The sequence below is a fragment of the Lontra canadensis genome, unplaced genomic scaffold, assembly GCF_010015895.1.
Source record: "Lontra canadensis isolate GAN:19392208 unplaced genomic scaffold, GSC_riverotter_1.0 scaffold106, whole genome shotgun sequence".
Classification (NCBI taxonomy): Eukaryota; Metazoa; Chordata; class Mammalia; order Carnivora; family Mustelidae; genus Lontra; species Lontra canadensis.
Genome location: NW_022631100.1, coordinates 6,041,454 through 6,058,238, shown reverse-complemented (window position 1 = coordinate 6,058,238; position 16,785 = coordinate 6,041,454). Strand labels below are relative to the sequence as shown.

The following is a 16,785-nucleotide window of genomic DNA, read 5'->3' as shown; positions in this document are numbered from 1 at the left end:
CTTGTGTTCTTCATGACACCCATTAACAACTTCAGGAACAATAATATTCTAGCAAACTGAATTGGGTAACATTTAATTCAGCTTGCCTTCAAATGCTGTTTCTTCAACTGTGGTTTTTATATCATCTACTTACTGAAACGCAGTTCTCTGAATTTTATACAAGACCTATAGAATCAGACTCTCTGAAGGAGGAGCTGAAAATTCTGCATTTTAACAAGCTCCCCAGGTGCACATTAAATTTTGAGAGGCACTGCATTAAAGAAAACCCTTCCCTGATTTTGGAATTCTATACATTTGAAATCCTGAATACTAAATTTTTCATAATAGGAAGGATACTTGTTAACTTCCCAGAAAAACCATATCTTATTTAATGAAAAATGGATACTGTGAGGGCAGAGGGTGAGGTTTAATTGCATAAACATGAAAAGTTCTCCCTGTACTAGATAAAAGTCTGGGATCCTGGCTAGAAAATGTTTATAGTCTGTAACTGAGAAGAGAACCAGGGACATGGCTCAGTTTCTCTGGGTGGTCACCTTAGGAGTAAAGTTCCCGTGGGAAACAGGGGGCTCCTTCTGGGAATCAAAGTAGGAAGGAGGAAAACTAAATTCACTTCTAAATGGCTCAGCCACAAATGAAGCATCAAGATGTTGTTCTGTTTTTGATATCCAGAAAGAAATGTAGGAGAGAACAGGACAAAGAAGTCAGATAAAGCGATGGATGACAGCGGAAAGTAGGGAGGGGGAAACTTAATACCTAGATGAATTATGGGAAGAGAAAAAAAAGCCCAACCCTGCTGACTCTGTTCAGTTTAAGGTGAGAAATAACAGGATTAGAATGTCAAATTGCTGAGTGTTGCAGACCTGAACCATAAACCTTCTCTAAGCTGTTCAGCTTTTTCCCTCCGCAGTCACTAATTAAATATTGCCTTGAAAGAAATAAAATGAAATAAAATAAAATAAAATAAATTTTATTTATTAAGTGGAGGGACTTATGGGAGGGACATCAAGATAATAGAGAGCTTGCCTCCATCTTAAACTTTCCACGATCACTTTTTATTTCAGGTGCAACCTCTGCAGTGTCTTATTTTCACATGCAATCTCTTTGCCCTAACTAGTAGTAATGGAAAATAGGCGGGATTCCCCCTTCAGTGGGTACACGGGAGGATGCTGTCGAGTGCTATAAATAGTAACTGAAGTCCAGAAAGCATCTGTGTCTCCAACAGGAGGAATGAACAGGCAAAGCTCACCAAGTCAGGGTGGCCAAGCAGTTCAGTGTCCTTTGCACTAGCCTCACCTTCTGTGCAGATAATAGCTTTAAAACTCCTCGCTCTCTTGCACATAAAGCTTGTTTTCCAGGTAGATCCCCAAGTCTGTTCTTGCTCATTTCATGAAAGCACAGTGTGTGTGTGCTCCAAGCCTGGTGGTTGGTATCTTTATGATAAAATGTCTGACTCTAGCACCTGAGGCCACAAGGAGTCCATTTGTCATTTCGGTCTCCTATGTGGAATGGGGCTGCCACCAAATAAGGATTTAACCGACTAAAGCCCTAACAGAGATATCACTGGCCCTGTGTTCTTCTGTTGTTTGCCTGGGCAAAATCCATCATTGCTCTCTATATGCATATGGCATGTGTCAACTGTTTTAAAATTAGCCAATTTTCCTAAGCATAAAAATGGATTTTTGTCATATCACATGAACCATGTATCACAGAAACAAACCAGTTTTTGTTGTGGCCTTTTTTTTTTTTTCTTTTCAAAATGCATTAAGTCTTTTTAAGTCACTGCCAAATCCATTTTGCTCACTGCATTTGTGACATACATTTAAAGAAACCAAGCGGAGTAAAAACAGAACAAAACACCAAAAAAATCTCTGGAGTGATGTCACCTGGAAAGAAATCTAGTTCATTACCAAACTAACCACACCTAGGAGGCTGGATTGCTTCACCCACTTCTAAATAATAAATACAGCGTTTGTATGCTGCCCTGCACTGAACATTTGAGATAGGGCAAAAATGATAAAAATAAAATTAAGATGATTAAGAAAAAGAGCTGTCATTTACTGAGCACTCTGTATGCACCAGACATTATGGGAAGTGTCAGTTCTCCATTACTCCATTTCTGACTCGAAACAACCCCAGGACATGAGTTTCACTGAGTCCATTTTATAGATGTGGAAACTGAGGTTTGTGTGATTAAGTAACTTCGCACAGTTACACAGCTAGTACACCTTAGCTGTGGAAGAAGAGGCAGGAGGGAAAGCATCTTCTGTGTGTGCCCATCACCAGCACAAAATGCTGCTTTTAAGGACTGTGGATGAGGGCAGGACTTCTTTGGGAAATTCTGCTTGTGTGCCTGCGTGATGTCCCTAACATTGTTAAGATCAGGGGCAAAACAGCATATGTACTGAATAGGCAGCTGTCTGTATGGCTCCTTTGGAGGGGCCTACAGTTCCCTTCCTCAAAAAGGAAACACACCAATCTCCTACTTCAGTTAAAATATGTGAATCTAAGTGCTCAAGTGTTAATTGAGAGGGCAGCACATTAAATCATTATTAGTCATTAATACTTCAGTACAAATTAGTTGATCAGGTTACTGAGAGGTGTGAAGGGCCCTGAGGGAAAGATAGGATTCTGATGTAGGTGGTGGGGTGCGGCGGGGAGGGCTGACCGGTCGCTGCAGGGGCTGAGGAGGGGAGGGCTTGGAAAGGGAGACTGGGAGGGGCAGGGAAGGGCGGGGGCGCGGTACTGCTGCTACCACCACCATCACCCGGTGCAGGCGCGCGCGCACACACACACACACACACACTCCCAACCCCACCCACTCCTATCCTCCCTCCCTTGCCCCTTTGGAGTTTTCGGGACTGTGCTTCCCCGCTAGGGTTTTGGGAGAAAAGAAGTAGCCCCTCTCCGCACGGTCCAGGCAAGAACCCTGCTCGCGCGTCCTAGGCCAGGGGGCCTGTAACGCAGCCTTTCGCCTCTAGGGGTCTCCAGTGCCCCGAAGCTTCAGGAGGATGTTGACCTTGCTCGGTTATCCCGCAGGGCTCAAATCCCAAAGGACAGATTGCAGAAGGGGAAAAGAGGCGCGTGCCGGGGCCCCCAGGACCCCATCCCCCCACTGGAACACTGCTCACCCACCTCCCCTGCTTCTGCCTGATGGCTTATTTATAGCGCACGCTCAATGGCTGAACACCAGTGAGGGGGAGGCAGAAATTAACTGCCCCCGCGTTCCTTACTGAGTGCCTAAGCATTCCCATACCTCAAGGGTATTCCAAGGACTTCCTCGCACAGCCCCACCCCACACTCTTCCAGTAAGCCCCAGCTCCAGGCTACCAGACCACAGCTGAGCAGGAATCTCCCACACCCCCTGAACCCAGCAGCCAGGGGCTCCGTGCCCTGCGGGAGGCCTGGCAGGGAAGTACAGAGTGGACTCCTGGGCATCACCAAGGTCCCCCCTGCCCCTGGGACTGAACCCCGCTGGGTAGAGCCTCCCTGAGGTTGGAGATGAGGACGGAAAGGGACTGTGAGGAAGGACCACATCCTCGGTCCCAAGAGAACTCAGTGCACTATGATAGCACTCATTGAAGGCCAGAGGGCCAAGAGAGAGATTTTCTGTAAATTCTTACAACTGAGAAGTATTGGGAAAAGTGAGGAAGGAAAAAACAAACAAACAAACAAACAAAAAAAAAAAACAAAACAAAACCCCTTTGAGAGCGAGAGAGAGGCAATATTACTCCTAGATCCATGCTTGAAGAGGCTGTAGGTGTTGGTGGCAATACTCTGGCTCTCTAATCCTGACTTGGGTTAGAAGCCCAACTCAACTACTCTCACTCACTATCTGTGAGATCGTGGGTAATTGACTTAACCTCTCTCACTTCATTTTTCTCATCTCCAAAATGGGAACAATAATATCTACTTTGTAGGGATTTAAAAATTAAGAGCTGCTAGCCGGTAACACAGTGTCCAGTCCCATGCCTGACACACAGCAGGTGTTTAATTCACACGCGCTGAATTTCAAGCATCTGCAGTCGAGAACAAGAACGAACAACAGTCATGTGTCCCGAGCTCACCGGAATTCACGGGTGTGTTGGGGCTGGTGAGAGTCTCATATTTTAAAATCAATTTCAATATGTCACCCATTATTTTAAATGAATCCAAGTCTTGCTTTTTAAAGGAGTTCTGGAGTGTGGTGGTTTTCAGTGTGCTTTGAACAGACATTAAATTCCAAGGAGAGGCCTCAGGGACTGCTTGCGGATGAGAAAAGGGAAGTGACAGGTGGGGGAGCTCCAGGGCCCAGGCCTCCTCCAGACAGGGAGGTCTGCTTTTATCTGTTTCATATATTGGGGTTTTAGGTTAAGGGTTTATTTGATTAGAGTCTTCTATTTATTTATTTATTTATAGATTTTATTTATGAGAGAGATAGAGAGAGCAGGAGCTGGGGAAGGGGCAGAGGGAGAGGGAGAAGCAGGCTCCCCGCTGAATAGGAAGCCCATTTCCCTGGTCTCAATTCTGGGACTCCAGGATCATGACGTGAGCCGAAGGCAGAAGCTTAACTGAGCCACCCAGGCGCCCCTCCTACTCTTTTTGTAAGGGTTAAAAACCACTGCTAACATATCCTTGTGTAAATCAGGGAAAACTTTTCCTCCAAGCCTAAGGACACTCAACTCATTTTTTTTTTTTTTAAAGATTTTATTTATTTATTTGACAGAGATCACAAGTAGGCAGAGAGGCAGAGAGAGAGGAGGAAGCAGGCTCCCCGCTGAGCAGAGAGCCTGATGTGGGGCTCGATCCCAGGACCCTGAGATCATGACCCGAGCCGAAGGCAGAGGCTTAACCCACTGAGCCACCCAGGCGCCCATCAACTCATTTTATTTGTTTTAAAAGCCTGGTCTTTCGAAAATGGAGCATACCTATATCCAGAAACAGAGTACTTGAAATATTCAGCCCACACAGACAAAGTGCCCACAACATGTAAGGCATTGCACTTGAAACTTGACAGCATTTTGAATGTGCACGAACTCTCTTGGCCTGCCCCACAAAGCCTCTGAGGGCTTAACAGTGCTTCCATCCCACTCCAACTGACTGCGCCCAGACCTTGGAGCATTTACCCTTACCTTGACCACAAAGATGCCCTTGTCCCCGGACATGACTTAAGACAGTGACAACTTTGCAAAGTCCAGTATCAAAGAGCATGAGCTCCGGGATCTGACAGACCTGGGTTCAAGTGTGAGCTCTGTCACTTCCAGGTCCTGTGACCTTGGAGTAGCTGTTTCATCTCTCTGAACTTTAATGTCCTCATCTACAAACAGAAAAGAACAACCCTTCTCAGAGGGTTGTTAGATGATTAAATGAGACAGTGCCTGGAAAGCACTTAGCATGGTGCCTGGCATATGGTACAATTGCCAGGAAGTTCCTGACTCACTGGCATCTGACGGCATGGGTTGAAGCTAGTAGCTGACTCTTACTGACCGCAGCTAAATGCCATCATTGCTCTCCATGAAAGTCAGTGTCTGATGAGCTTGATTATTCCAGGACACAAACATAGTAGCTGGCATTTTTGGAATGCCCATTGTGTGGCAGGCACTTTGTGGATATTTTTCAGTTCTTACGTTGAATCATCATGATATTTGTACAAGATAAGGGGGTTACTGTCACCATTCTACCAGATGGAGATACTGAAGCTCAGAGAGGTTATGTAATGCGTCTGAACTCACACAGCTACTGAATGACCCAGATTAGATTGAAGCCCAAGTTTGTCTGACCCAGAAATCAGGGACCTTTTCTCCCCACCTTGCTGACTCTTAGAGCTTTCCTGTGTAGAAAGCAGATGGCATGGTGTGGGGGGCAAGAGCCCTGAGTCTCAACGGCAACCCCTCTGTGCTTTGTCTTCTTCATTTCTATCTTCAAACAGGAATGACACTTACTTATAAAGGTTGTAATAAAAATTAAATGAGACAATATAAGTGAAAATAAGCCTAATACAATGTTTACCATAAAGCAGGCTTTGGATGTATATTAAATAGGTATGAGCTTGTCCCACCCACTTTTTTAGCTTTATTATGAGAAAGATTCATAGAGAAGATATGTGTGTGTGTGGTGTGCTGTGTGTGAATATCTACGCGTGTACATGTTTATGTATATATGTGTGTTTACATATATATATAAACATTCATATGAAAAATTGTAGCAGAAACTACCACCCAGGAAGGAGAGTACCCCCCACCCCGCAGGCCCCTCCCTGACCAAATTCCCTTTTCTCTGTCCAGTCCAAGTCACTTTTCATCTTGCTAAAAAATAATTTTCTTTTCCCCTTTTGCTCATGTCTCTGGGTTGTCTCCAGCCTTTTTGCTCTGCCTGCGCCTGTCATTTCACTAGGGTTCTGAGTGACACGTCATTCACAGGAGAGAAGTGAAATAAAGTGGTTCAGCAGAGCAGGGATACGTGTGTGCGTGTGTGTGTGTGTGTCCCTGCACCTTCTACCTTTCTGGAGAGCAGCAAACCAGATGCCTTGTGAGAAATGTCTTAAACCGAAATAACAGAAAGGACAACTGGACTGATGACAGAGGGCTTGGGGAACATTTGGACAATCTGTTGCTCCCTGAGATGGCTCAGAACTAAGAGTCTACCACCAGCAGGGGACATCACAGCAGCTAGACCTTTGCTCACCACACAGCCCATGATTTCTCTTCTCCCAGATTCATCCCTACTTTGGGATTTCTACCTTCCTCAACTGATAATCAGGTCTCAATTTAAACGTTTCCTCCTCAAAGAGACCTTCCCTGTCCATCATCTCACTCACTCACTCTCTTCTAATACTCTATTTTAATAATCTTCATTATCAGCACCTGAAACAATTTTATTTACTTGTTTACATGTCTATTTTTTTTTCTGGACCCCACAGTAATAAACAATATGGGTTCAGAATCTAAACAGGGTTAGAATACCAGCTACCTCATTGATTAACTGTGTGACCTTGGACAAATTGTTTAACCTCGCTGGGCCTCTAAGTCATCATCTATAAAATGGGAAGGTAGGATTGATTAAAATGGGAATTTATAGGATCATTAGGTGAAGTCAATGAGTTAATGTATGTCAAGCCTTCAGCAAAGCCTGACCCGTAAGTACTATTAAACTGTTAGCTGTTATCAGCAATCTTAATAATGATCATTGCTGTGATTATCATCCTATCTTCCCTCTAGAATGTAAGCAACTTGATGGCACAGTTTTTAATCTCTTGTTTACTGCTGAATCCCCAGTGCCTGAGAAGAGTACCTGGGACATATACCTAAAAATATACTGAATAAATATTTCCCAAGAAACATGTCTTTGAAACCCCATCTCAACCCTACCTTTGAGTGCAGGAGATGGCCATATAAACAAATCATTACAGTGGCGGGTACAGCGCAGAAACAGTCTGAGTTAGATGTGTAGGAGTACCGAGGAGGAGGCAATTAATTCCTTCTCAGAGTGTCAGGGAAGTGTCTACAGTCTTGAAGGTCTGTAACCCTGGAGAAGCAGGACAGGGCAGGAGAAACAGCAGCAAATTCCATGGGGGCACAGAGGGAGTTCAGGCAGCCAGAGTCAGAAGGGCAACTTGGGAGAAAGGCTTGGGGAGGCAGCTAGACCCTTAGGAAGGGTCTCTTGTTTGTCACGCTGAGACATTTGGGTTTTATTCTGACAGCAGTGGGGAGCCACTGGAGAATTAGAACAAGGGGAGAAGCATAATCAAGTTGATCATTTTGAAGGATCGCCCTACTACAGGGAGGAGACTGGACTGTCTAGGCTTTAAGAGAGGAAACAGGGAGGGGAGCCTGAGTGGTTCGGTGGGTTAAGCCACTGCCTTCGGCTCAGGTCATGATCTCAGGGTCCTGGGATCGAGTCCCACATTGGGCTCTCTGCTCATCGGAGAGCCTGCTTCCTCCTCTCTCTCTCTGCCTGCCTCTCTGCCTACTTGTGATCTCTCTCTGTCAAATAAATAAATTAAAAAAAAAAAAAAAAAAAAGGAAACAGGGAGACAGGAGCATTAGGGAACTCCAGGTGAGAAGACTGGGCGCTGATGAAAGAGCGGTGGTGGGGGTGGCGGTGGGGTGGCGGAGGGCCAGTGGCTTTGAGAAACCATGAGGAAGTAGACCTTGTCAGGCCTTGGGGATTGATTTGATTGGATGTGGTGGGCTGTGTGAGAGAAAGTGGAGTCCAGGACAACCCGGATTTCTTAATTATGCCTCTGGGGGGTTGGGTGAGCCTTTAATCAAAGCAGGGAATTTGGAGAGGGGGATCGTTTTATGTGTGAAATTGGTAAACAAGGAGTTCCCCTTTGGCCATTTTAATCTTGGCATGATCAAAGCCAAGGCCTATGTTAGGAAAGGGTGTTGACATTTGCTGAGCACCTACCATGTACCTAGAACTGTGTTTGGAACGTTATTCAGTTTATCTTGTCTAACATTCAGAACCACACTTGGAGAGATGGGGCATTATTACTTCTTATTTTCTAAATGAAGGATCTGAGGCTCAGAGAGGTAATACACCCTCCTTTACCGAGTTAACAATGGAGAATAGTAAGCAGACCAGTTTGACTAAACAAGACTGAAGGAAGTGCCTACAAGAGAAGGATTAGAAAATAAAGTAATAATTTGGGGGCAGATCACGGAAAACTTTGAAGGAAAATAGTAACCACTCGACAGGGTTCTGGCGAAAATCAGATGAGAGAAAGCTTGTAAAACATTTTGTAAATTCTAAGATGCTGAGAAATTACGAGGAGTTCAAGTTGTGGCCAAACCGCATTGCAATGAATAATAATAAGATAATAATAATGAGTGAATTATAATGCTTAAATATGTAATTATTAAACATAATTCAATCTTGATGCCTTCCTCCCTTTCTTCTTACCAATAGGTCCACAAAATAATCTTTTCTTTCTCCCCACAAGCAACACGTCTGATTTGAGGAAAGCTCTCACAAGGAAAGATGATAATGTCATAGTGATGAGAAGGAAGGAGGAGGTTTGAAAATCAAACACACCTAGCTGGTCGTAACTGCTGTGTCCTCACACTTTGGAGTGAAACCCTAAAGATAATTTCCTTGGTTACCCCCACTGTTATGCAGAAACTCAAAAATATTAGGATAAAATGACCAGGCCTCGGGTGCCTGGGTGGCTCAGTGGGTTAAAGCCCCCACCTTCGGCTCAGGTCATGATTCCAGGGTCCTGGGATCGAGTCCGGCATCGGGCTCTCTGCTCAGCAGGGAGCCAGCTTCCTCCTCTCTCTCTGTCTCTCTGCCTACTTGTGATCTCTGTCAAATAAATAAATAAAATCTTAAAAAAAAAATGACCAGGCCTCTCATCTGCAGATTGTTTGCAGGTGAACCAAGAACTGTAAATGCTTTGGGCAGGCTGTCACCGTTCATGAGGTGTCCCTCAAACATAAATCAAAGTAAGCTACGTATGACTTCCTTGACTTTAGATTTCAGAAATACACAACCAGAGCCTCCCTGGGCTACCTGGCATCATTCCCTCCATGGTCCTCCTCTTCATGTCTCTAGCTCCTCTTATCTCATGCCTCTGCCCTTTGTCTACATTACCTGTCACTACTCTCCAGCCCCTGGACCAGCACTGTCCAAAAGAAACATGTAATTACACCTGTTCTGATAGCCACATGAAAAAGTAAAAAGAATGGAGTGAAACTAAACATATTTTGCTGAACCTAAGCTATCCAGAATAGTATCATTTTAGCATGTAATCATTATTAAAAATGATTGGTGACATGTTTTGCATTCTTTATTTTCAGCCAAGTTTTCAAAATTCAGTATGCATTTTATACTTAGAGCCCACATCTCAAGCGCTCAGGAGCCACATGTGGCCAGTGGCTACCATGCTGGGAGGACAGTGCAGATTAGAAAGCAGTCTCATGAGGTTTCGAATTGCCCATTCCCTTGCTCAGCCCTGCATTCCGGACATCTTTGCATTCCACATGGGTTCCAGGAAAAGGAATAATAGAATTGGGTGTTGAAGATTCCATGCTGCCATGGTGTTAGTCAACTTTACCTCCTTCGGCATACATGTCAAAGATTTGAAAAGAACTCAGTCTGCATCCTAATTGGCCAGGAGATGCCCCCCCACCAGCCCCCCTCAGAAGCATAACTGAGTAGCCTACCTTCACTCCCAAAGAGAAAAGGCTTTAACCCACCACCATTCACCATATGCCCATGGGCCTGGACATGGCAGTGGATACTTCCGAACAGAAAATAAAAAGGCAGCCCCTCAGCCCAGCTGCATGATCTTTTAACACAGAAAACAAAGAAGGCCTGAGGGAGGATGTTTAACCGAAAGGAAATATCCCTGAGGACCGTCCCCAGAGTGAACTCCGAAGGAATCAAACGAACTGGCTTCTGGGGATGTTCCTCTTGACCTGAGAGCAAGTATGGCATGACTTCAGGCAAGTCATTTTACTCTCCTGCCTGATAGCCACCGCCTCCATGGTGGCATGGGATCACCCAAGCTACCAGTGACGTGTGGGGTGGAAAGAGGTCTCCAACCAAGTGAAGACCAGTGAATAGTGTGGTTGTTCTCTCACAGAACCTATGGTTTGCTATTACCTTTTCTCTAGGAGACAGGGATCCCTGCTGGAGCAAATGGTGTGGCTGGCCGGTCACAGCCGTCTCCTGGTGGTCTACAGCCCACGGCCCTTCCTTGAAGCTGGCCGGGCTGGCAGCCTGCCTCTCTCCTCTCCTGCTCAGTGGAGCAGCCACAGTGCCCCGTGGTAGGGCTGCAGGCGGTACCACGCCCCACCCTCTGCTTTTGGTGGCCTCCCTTGTGACTGCTACAGCATATGTTTTATTAAAAGGGAAAGAGGAGGGGAGGCAAGAGGTTAGGTACATGGGCATGCTCAAGAATCTTAAGAATAAAAATCTCCCGCTCTGTGCTAAATGCCTAAGGGCTCTGGCATTTTGCCAGTTCCTACTAAACCCTCAACAGGGACATTTGGGTGGGGAACCTGGAAACGGAGGAAAAATCAAGCCTCTTAGGAGATTTTGATTCTAAAATACAAGATTTTCTCATGTTCTCTTGAAGCTTGCCTGGTTTTCTCCCAATATCTTCATCCAAAATTTTTGATATAATGTTGATAAGCTCCCTGACCTTGAGCACTATTTTTCTCATAATATATGGATTAGACTTGAGGGTGGGTGGGAGGCTAGGTGAATTTCAATGCCTAATGAGATATCCACGGCCCCAGAGTAGCTTCCTCTAAGCCGATACTAGCTTCAAATAATTAACCCAGGTGTATGGTATTTCCAGGATCTAGGTGGAGAAGTGACCCAGGGTAAACCCAAAGGCAACATCAAGCCTGGACATTCCCAGCATTGTCAACTAGGCTTCAGTTGGTATCTCTGTCAGGGGAATCCCGTCTCCATTTCTTCCTCTCTAAGCAAATCCCACCCTGTCCCCTGTGGTGTAACTCAAATTCTCCCTCCTTGGAATGCTAATAGCTCTCCTTATCTGAAGGAATCAGTTGTGGATTAATTAGGTCAGCCTCCTGAATCTTTTGTATTGAACTGCTGTTGAGACTATCTTGTCATTCCTTTTTCCCAGATGTCAGTCTCCTTTCCTAACTAGACTGTAAGATCACTGAGGGCAAAGGTAAGAGCTTCTAAGACTTTTAGCCTTCACAGCCCTTAGGTCAGGGCCAGAGGAAAAGCCCGACATCAGTGCAACCTCCCATTCCTGTAAAGCACAGAACAATTCAATGAAACTTCAGTTACTAAGATGAAACCATTTCTTGGAAGTTGGTGGAGTCTGGGGTGGGTCCAGGACTGCTGAGCCCCAGACCCCACGCCATGGGACCCCAAAGACAGCATTTCATCTTTCCAAGGTTCTGTGCCCTCTCTTTTCCAAGAAGGAGGCTAAAACCATTCCGGCTCCACTTCGTAGGGTAATCAAAGACAAATGAGACAATAAGCTGTGAGAGGCTTAATTAGATGAGCTCCCTGAAATGCTCTCAGCCCGTTGGAAAAGGATGCCTGTATAAAATGTATACAAGGTCTTCTTATTTAAGGGAAAGAGTTGAATCACCAGAAATGCATTGCACAGTGGGGAAAACAGAACACTAACCAGGAAACCTCGGCACTAAGCATCCCAGTCAGCAGAAAGTGCCCACGCAGCTGTCTCAAGTCCCTCCAGATTACCTCTTGTTTGTGAGCTGGGGAGGGATTCTGGAGCACCGTCTCAGAAGGGATCTTTCTTATGTGATGCTCCCCGGTGGCCAGCCTGTGCCTTGGGAAAGGCGATCAGAAGGAGTTGATGACTCAGGGATGTTCTCTGCCCTCTGGCCTTGCTCCGTAAACAACCTGTTACTAGGCCAGAAGAGAACACCCAGAGGATGATCTTCCCCCATCCTTGAGCCTGGCCCAGTGCTGGCAGAGCAGGATCCCTCCTCCCTCCCCAGTCCTTCCTTCTTCTCCTCCTTCCTGGTGCCCACACTGCAGTGCACATCACTCCATTCTGGGAGACAAAGCCGGCCCCATTTTTTTTTTTTTTTTTTTGGAGAGGAGGGAGAAGAAAGAGTCAAGGATGCTTCTGTCTTCTCCAGGGCTGCTGCCCAGCCGTCCAACCCTTGGGCTCCAGCCGCCCCTCAGCAGGGAAGACCAGGGTCTGACATTTGCTTCCTTTCCCTCAAACATTTCATGGTATCTGTGCTCTGCGCCTACTCAGATCATATCCCTCCTCAAGAAGCAGAGCATGCATCCTTTCCCAGAGTAAGCAGCAGCTACGATATTGATAAGATTTCAGGATCGTTGTGACAGCTTTGCTTGGTCATGTCCCCAGGGCTGCAAAGCAACTTATGAGTGAGAGGGAACTCTGGAGGGTCCTGCTTTAAACAAATCACACACACACACACACACACACACACACACACACAGTGTGAAATCAAGAGGGAAAACACACAAACTCCAGCATCACTTTGTTCTTGCCTGATGTCATCAGACTGCCCCCCAGGGGATTCTGTAAAATACTTTAGCTGCTTGGTGAATACTGCCATTATATGCATTCTAGAGAACAGGGTCAGAAAGTGTCCCTTCCACAAGCACATGTCTGAAGAAGGACAGAGGCAGAAATACTTATAATAAACCTTTTATCCTCCTGATTGGTCGACGCTGACATATCATTATTCCTGCTGAATAAGACCCAGATTATCCAGCCATAAGCATCGCTCGTTATAATTGCCATCGTTTTAAGAAAACATTTGTTCCCGCTCAGGGCACCCGGCTCCCAGGGCTAGGAAGAGCACACACACGGTTCTTTACAGAGGGGTCTGTTCAATCATGTTACAGTGCATTAGCTTGATTATTAGTTAATATTTGGCTTAGGTCTATATACCCTGGATAAATAGGTACCATGCAGAAGGACTGCTGGGTAAGGAGAAAAGTCCTCCGGGCTGGTCCACCAGCTCCCAAGTTCACGATCCCGCTAGAAGGAGCACTCCAGGGGCCTAGGCAAAGAGCTGCACATGCGTGGTCTTTTGGTCAGCAGCCTGCTTCCTGCATACAGCTGTGAGCCCAGGCACACACAGAAACACACACACATGTACCACGGGTGGTACTGGACTGGGCACCCAGAAGATCACAGAACCAGCGAGAGGGATCGCGACAGAATCTCAGCACGCCCCTCCTCCCAGCACGGCACCCTTCTCCCCAGGGTCTCCAGCGTGCTGCCGGGCTCAACTCGATCAATGGGGCTCTGCCACCACCCTGGGGAGTCTATGTGCAACCCACAGGGTTCACTCTTCAGAATTTTTTTTTTTTTTTTCTCTTGGCTGCATGTGCCTGGGAGAAAGAAGACAGGCTTCTACGGACACGCCACAGAGCTCTAGGAGCATGTGAATGTAGCTCTATGGCCATGTGAATATGAACGTATCATGTATCACACCCTCAGTTCTTGGGGGCCCTTCTCAAACATGGGCAACAGCCTACAGTTCAGTCCAGCAGTCACCGAGCAGGCAAAAGTCCTCGTCATCTTCTGCAATTACCCAGCCGGATTGAATTTTCTGAGGCTAATGGGAGTTGCACTAACTTTGAGGACTTAAACCAGGCAAAAGCAATATAGGTCAGGCAACGTGCCCAAGCCGAGCAACACCAGGAGGCAATAACAGGGCGATCTCTCGCTGAACCCCGAAGTCCACTGCTGAGCTCCCCGAGGCAAAAACTAAGACGTGGGATCATTCCCTCTGCCTGCCCCTGCCAGGCACCTGGGCAAGAGGGTTGCAGGAGGGCGAAATGATCTCCTTCCCCAGGGACACACCAAAGGATAACGAAAAGGGGGAGAGAAATCTCACCCAAACCCTGCACTGTTACCTTGAATCCTTGCAAGAGCCCTCCTTGCGGTATCAGCTGCTCCCCAAACCTCCACCGACTGGGAGGAGACTCCTAAAACATTCCAGGTTTTTGTGCAACATCTCCAGTGGCAGCTTTCCAAAGTTTTTACTTCATGATCTCTTGTGGCTCCTTCTCATTTGGGGAAACGCGAATGCCTCTCCCTCAGCGTGTGAGAGGGAGCGGATGTCTCTTTTCAAATTCTCTTGCTCCCCGCTTTGCTGCTGGGGTTGCTGCTGCCGCCGCCGCCGCCGCCGCCGCCACCGGCGTTAGACCACTTGCCTGCTGTCTTCCTGCTGAGCAGCCAGGGTCCCCGTCACCCAAAGCATGCCTGAAGTGGGGCTTCGGCGCCAGGCCGGGGCGCACGAGGGTGTAGAGGGAAGGAAAGTGCCAAGCCCAGATGGGGAAGTCCCCTGTCCCTCCACGGAAAAGACACCCAAGATCTTGCTTTCCTTCCAACTCTGAAGAGACTCACCCGCCCTCTGTCTGTCTCTCTCCCAAAATCACTGCCTTGCACTTGGGCGAAGACAGTTCCTCCGGCTCCACGGCTCTCCCGGCTGCCTGCAGACCTGCCCCCGAGCTCGCACCGTACCGCAGGTGCACGTCCCCAGGCAAGTGTTAACTGGCACCTCCGAGCTCAGCGGAGGCGCTGCCGGAGCAGCCGCGAGCAGCTTCCGAAGCAGGCGGCTTCCATCCCAGGGCTGCAGCCCGGCGCGTCCCTGCTCCGACTCCGCGCTCCGTACCTAAGCGGCGTCACCTGCAGACTCAGACACCAGATGAGTGTCTTAAGATAACAATGCTGCCCTGCCAGCCCCTCTCCTCCTTTCTTATGCACGTAGGTTGGCAGCCAATGAGACACAGCGCCACACTCCCCGCAGGTGCCCATTGGCTGGGCGTCTTGGCAGGGGGCGGGCTCGGAGTCTCACCGGCTGTCTCCTTTGGTTAGCTGGCTGGCTGGGGTACCAGCTCTGTTAACCCTCCCGGCTTTGCAGCAGGGACTTTTTGGTGCGGATTACGAAGCCTCGGATAAATTCACGGTTGGGGAGTTAGAGGGTGTTAAGAAGGCTGACGAACAGGAAGAAGCTGGGAGCTAATTACATTCTCTCCTAATCTTCCTGAGTTAACAATAATCATTTGTCCCAGACCATTTTGTTTGCTTGCTTAACTAGAACTCCCAGAGATAGGGACCCATTTGAGCCATTTTCCTTCTAATTTGAGGTTTTATTCGGTTGTTTTGTGCATGTTAGCCTCTTGGTCTTGAGTTGCTTAATTAGAAATGAGCCCCCAAGTGAGAGATACTTATATCAGAGTGCATGCGCGCGCGCGCGCGCACACACACACACACCCAAACACACACACCAGAGATACAAGAGAGAAGAAAAAGATAGCAGGAACTCAGTAAGAGGAGAGAGAGACTCTCAACAGCTAAATCAAGAAACGTTCTGTCCCCAAAATGAGGATTGTGAAGACAAAAGCATAGAGCAAAGGCAAAGAACTTTGGGTTTCTGGGGAGAGATTAAAGGGAAAAAATGTCCTGCTTCCAAAAAAGGGAATTGTTTTGCCTGTGGTGCTGTCCTTCTGTGTGTCTCTTTTTGCTTCAGTGTGTGTCAGGAAGAGGGACTGTTGATCTCCATTTGTTTTTTAAAGGAAGACTAGAGAAATCAGAACAGGACCAGCCTTGTTTCTGTGAAGCAGGTGCTGTTGCTGAGCCTGTGAATTGAGAGGAGGGGCGGGGGAGGAAAGGGTAAGGAAAAAAATCTTAACTTTGGATCAGAGAGTGTGAAACATATTCTTGATGTCCTAATGAGGATGCACAACTGAATTACATCTATCTAGCTAACATACTACACTAAATTTGGGCAAGAACACAAGAGAGTAATAGTTGAAGAAAAATCCAATCAACAGAAGAACTAGGGGCTGATGCTGGCAAAGGAATTTGGGGAGTACACACTAAGTTGAGTTGTGGAGAAAATATGGAGAGAAGAAATACATAGAAAAGGAGAGAAGTGCTGATTTGGCTTTCTTGAATGGAGAGCAAAATCAAAGATTATTTTGTAAAAAAGTAGAAAAAAAATAAAAGAAAGCAGAGGTTTAATGAATACCCAAGTAGTATACATCAGGATTTGCTAAAAAGCATTAAGGAGCCAGATGTTCTGAATGAATGGGGAAAAATTAGAACTACTCACATACACACCCTTAGCCCCACCCATCTGTCACTTTCACCTCCTCTGTATCTTATTATACAGGCTTGACCTTCATACTGTAGGTATGGAGTTCTAAGCCATGTTAAAAAATTGGGGTGCCTGGGTGGCTCAGTGGGTTGGAGCCTCTGACTTCGGCTCGGGTCATGATCCCAGGGTCCTGGGATCAAGCCTGACATCAAGCTTTCTGCTCTGCAGGGAGCTTGCTTCCCCCACCCCTCTCTCTGCT

At 46.8% G+C, this 16,785-nt stretch overlaps 1 protein-coding gene across 1 annotated transcript in view; it reads right to left on the bottom strand.

Moving 5' to 3' along the window:
* Nucleotides 1–15,142, bottom strand: part of BRINP2 (BMP/retinoic acid inducible neural specific 2) — a 106,900-nt gene extending 91,758 nt beyond the window's left edge. Inside the window, exon 1 of the mRNA XM_032838741.1 lies at nucleotides 14,338–15,142. The gene's annotated coding sequence lies outside the window, so the exon portion shown is untranslated. The remainder of the gene's footprint in view (nucleotides 1–14,337) is intronic.
* Nucleotides 15,143–16,785: the final 1,643 nt, after the last annotated feature.